Here is a 4,571-nt window from a genome sequence, read left to right as displayed (position 1 = left end):
AGAACTTTCTATTAAGAGAGTAAATGAATAAGTGAACAGCTGATATGGTGACAACTTCAAAACTGGAGGAAAAGTTTTTCAAATACTTTTTAAAGCAACTATTTTATTTTGAAATTTCACATCCATCTTGGGATATTGACATATTCTATAACTCTAATTACCCAAGAACTAGCAGTACCTGGAAACATGCTACTTTGAAAGTGGGGTTGAAAAAATAATGGACGTGTGGAGAGGGGAAACGACCTGTCCAATGGCATACCAAAAACAAGCTCAGAGCAATTGCTCTGGGGCATTGCTGATGGACTAGGCATTCTTACGTATAGGGATGTCATCAGACACACAGTCCACGCTGTACATCCTCTCCAGCTTCTTGCGGCGGCTAGGGGCCTCAGGCAGCGGCGGCTGGTCAAGCTCACCCGCCCGACGGGAGGGGCCGGGGGCCCAGCTGGGTGCATACAGGCCATTCCTTGGAGCCCTGGTGGCTGCCCACTCAGCTCTGGCAGGGCCTGCTGCTGTCTGGGCTGGTACGCAGGGGCTGGCTGTGGTGGTGGGGGTGCCTCTCCCGTAGCCACCTCCCCTTCACCACAGCCAGCTCAATGGCCTCAGCCTCTGGGCGGGGCAGCAGGGCTGGCTTCCCAGAGATGGTGTACACTCAGGTCTGGGGACCCTCGCCAGCCGGCTTCCCACTGACCACTTCCTCTGAGAGGCTGCCCTCATGGCGGCCACTGGACACAAGGGAGAGGCGGCACCTGTTCTGGGGGAGCTGGCTGCATCTTAGGGGACCCATCGTGGCCGGAGTAGGCATCAGCCAGCCGGTTCTCCGGGTGCCTCTGAGGCAGGTACTCACAGAACGCTCGGACTGCTCACCCTGTGGCCACCACCGAGGCCATGGCCTCGCTCCTCAGTGCCCTCCTCCGGGAGGCGGTGGCACCCACAGTCGAGCGGCGGTGCATCCCTTAGCCTCAGAGCCGTCGCCCCTGCCCGGCGCTCTCCCAGGCAACATGAGTTTTGTTGTCTGTGAAAACCCATGAGTCACTCTTGAGAGAGTATGGACACTGAATCCAGCACTTTCCTCCCCAATGAAGAGGAGAAACCAGATCATGACTGCTCTGAAGTAACTGACGAAGTATACACAAGTCATCCAGGTTTGTAAGATCAAGCAATACAAAATCCAGAGCTCACACTGGTCAGTGATGGCAGCAGTTACCTACAAGAGGGTATCCAGAGAGCAGGTTATGCAGTAACTGCCACTGAGGTCTTAGAAGCAAAAGCCAGATGGTCAGAACAACAAGCTGAACTGCATGCCTTGATTCAAGCCCTCACCATCAGCAAGAGCAAGCAAGCCAACATCTACACGGATTCCCGATATGCCTTTGCCACTGTACACATACATGGGGCAATCTACCAGGAAAGAGGTCTCACAGCAGCAGGAAAAGCAATTAAGAACAAGGAAGAAATACTAAAACTCCTTGAGGCTGTCGTGCTCCCAAAAGAAGTAGCAATTCTGCATTGCAAAGGACGCCAAAAGGGAAACAACCCTATAACATGGAAATCGGCTGGCAGATGAAGCAGCTAAAGCAACAGTCAGTAAGGAGTGAGGTGAAGCTCCTTCCCTCACCATGGCCGTAATGCCCCCAGTGGTGCTCCCTCCACCCAAGTATTCTGAAAAGGAGAAGGATTGGGCCATGGCTGAAGGAGCCACCCTAACTGAAAAAGGATGATGGATGCTGCCTGACAGATGCATCTTTGTCCCAACTGCAACCGGAAGGCATTTAGTCAGTGAATACCATCAGCTCACCCACCTAGGAAAAACTGCACTGGAAGCCCTCCTCAGAAAGCAATACTACATCAGCCAGTTGCCAGCATTAGGCCAAGCAGTAAGTGAGCAGTGTGTAACTTGTGCCAGAAATAATGCTCAATGCATACCACAACCCCCACCCAGTGCCCGAAGAGCAGGAGTTGCCCCCTTTGAAGTCCTCGAGATAGACTTCACAGATGTCCAGCCAGGCAGAGGACTCAGATACCCTCTAGTGATAGCATGTACGTACTCTGGGTGGGCTGAAGCCTTCCCAACCAGTATAGAACAAAGCTGGGAGGTAGCCAAAGTCCTCTTAAGTGAAATTGTTTCCCGGTTTGGCCTACTGTCTACAATTCACAGCGACAATGGGCTTGCCTTTGTAGCAGATACAGTACAGATTTTAACTAAACCTCTCAAATCACCTGGGAACTCCACACTGTATACAGGCCACAAAGTTCAGGGATAGGAGAGCAAATGAGCTGTACCCTCAAGGGGACCCTAGCTAAGTTTTGCCAAGAAACTGGCCTTCCATGGCCAGACCTACTGCCCCTGGCTCTACTGTGTGCTCGCTGCACACCGGGGACTCAAGGCTTTCCCCCTTTTGAATTAGTGTATGGATGCCCTCCCCATGTCTAGGAAGCCTCCCAGGGAACCTACACCAGATAGGAGGTAAGGGAGCAAGAGAACAGTTCCAAGCCTTGGGAGCCACCCTAAGTAAGCTGCAGCAATACACCACAGAAAGAGCCCCAATCTCCTTACGGACCCCAGTACATTCCTTCCAGTCTGGGAACTCAGTCTAGGTCAAAGATTGGAAAAGGAACCCCCTCAATCCTCCATGGTCTGGCCCCCACATTCATGTTCTAACCACTCCTACTGCCCTCAAAGTTGCAGGCATCACTCCATGGATCCATCATTCCAGAGTGCAAAAGGCCCATAATGTGGTGGTCGAAGAAATACATCAGTGGAAGGCCCACCAGACCTCCAGAATCCTCTCCGCCTCCGCATCGAATGATTACCCTCTGACTAATGAACACCTGCGTGCCGTGGATCCGGGCCCCCACCGGAGTGGTTGGACTCTCTGCTGTTGTCCCCCGCCGGACTGGACTATTCCTCAGAAAGCCACCCTTTCTATTGTCTATTGGGTAATTGCAGGTTGTTTTGCTGTGCTTACCTGTTGCTCCTAACTATACTCAAGCCTCAGCCTGCATCTCCCCACTACCACTCTGCAATGTTTTTTTTTTTTATTAAGGTATCATCGATATATACTCTTATGAAGGTTTCACAAGAAAAACGTGGTTACTACGTTCACCCTTACTCTGTAATGTTATTTTTATACCTTCTTTCCCTTCCCTTCCTCCCCCTCACTCCTGGGGAATCTCAGCGTGGTTGCATAAAGCCAGACAAATCGGGAACTGGTTCAGTGCCTACACCTATATGCCTGCTAAACGTTATGACAAGAACAGGGCCACCCTTTTCCTTAAAGACGGGAAAAGGTACTGGACTTGAACAATAAATAAATGGGACTCAGACTGTGCAATTAGGGGAAGAAATGGCTCCACTGTCTGCTGGACCTCCCTCACCCACATTGGAATGTCTGATGGGGAGGAGTCCAGGATCAGGCAGAAGGGACAGGGATGAAAAGGTCAAGCAGGCCCTAAAGGCACTGACTAAAGAGCCAACTTACCTCAATATTGACCTCTCAGGTTTTTCTGTAACAGATTAAGCAGTTTAGTATTCCTATGGGGTCTGTCTTCAGCCCCTTGAGTGTCCGCAGCTCCCACTGCACAAAGTTGGTGGAGGTCTGCGCTAAGGAGGTACGCCAAGGACTCCAAGTGGGGGTGCGGGGTGGGAGGTGGGAGACACATGCCCCTCCCACTCCCTTCTAATTTTAGTCGGCCCTTGAAATAGGTGCCCATCTCCTTCCAATTAGCAACCACACCTCTGACATTGGTGCCTTCCGAGCTGCAGATGTCAAGATGGAACCCATGGCTAATAACTCTTTTAACTGGCCTTGCTGGGCCAGTGGTTCTGTTGCTCCTTTGACTATTAGTGGGACCCTGCATCTTTAACTGGCTCATTAACTTTATCAAGGAACACATTTCCTCCATACAGCTCATGTATATGCAGAGCCATTATGACCCTATTATAAACCAAGGAGATGATGCCCCTTAAAATGAAGTGTTTAAAGGGGCATCAGAGGGGGAAGTGATAGGGAAATATTTACAAGTCAGCAGTCTAGTCCAGGTGGCTCCCTTTTGCTTCTCTTCTTCAACAAAGACAGCAGAAACTCCCGTTTTCTCCTTCCCCTTCACTTCCCGCTCTGCCAGGCACTCACTTCCTAAACTCACTCGCCCTTGCTTGATTGCTTGCTTGCTTACTGTGCATGTAGTAATGTTGCAGATACGGAAGCAGAATGGTATATATTGCTCCCCTTGCCTTTGTTCGGGGCTCAGACCTTGAGAGATTACTCCCCTCTGAGCCCACCAATGTAAAATAAACCTCAACACTCCAAGTGCTGCTTGGTTTTTTCTTCAGCGATCCAGTCCAGGTTTTTCCGTAATGACATGAGTGGGCATGAAGTAAATGGAAATCATAGAAATCCACAATCTCTTTTTGGTGCTGCTTTGCAAAAAACAACTTTGTCAAACTCTTCTGTTGCTTTTCTTTGACTCTATTTCTCAGCTATTATTTCACCAAATATACTAGCTTAGTTTTTTGAAAGTGTTCTCAAAATGATTGTTTTCAAGTGACTTAGAACTGGATTTCCCATAAG

General features: G+C 49.9%; 1 pseudogene; it reads right to left on the bottom strand.

Annotated features, from left to right (window-relative positions):
* Positions 1-303: 303 nt before the first annotated feature.
* Positions 304-953, bottom strand: LOC140848284 (NMDA receptor synaptonuclear signaling and neuronal migration factor pseudogene; annotated as a pseudogene).
* Between the last annotated feature and the right edge of the window lie 3,618 nt (positions 954-4,571).

The sequence above is a fragment of the Manis javanica genome, chromosome 3 (assembly GCF_040802235.1).
Source record: "Manis javanica isolate MJ-LG chromosome 3, MJ_LKY, whole genome shotgun sequence".
NCBI classification, from domain to species: Eukaryota; Metazoa; Chordata; class Mammalia; order Pholidota; family Manidae; genus Manis; species Manis javanica.
Note: the sequence above shows the minus strand (reverse complement) of the source record. Positions and strands in the feature narration are given on the sequence as shown.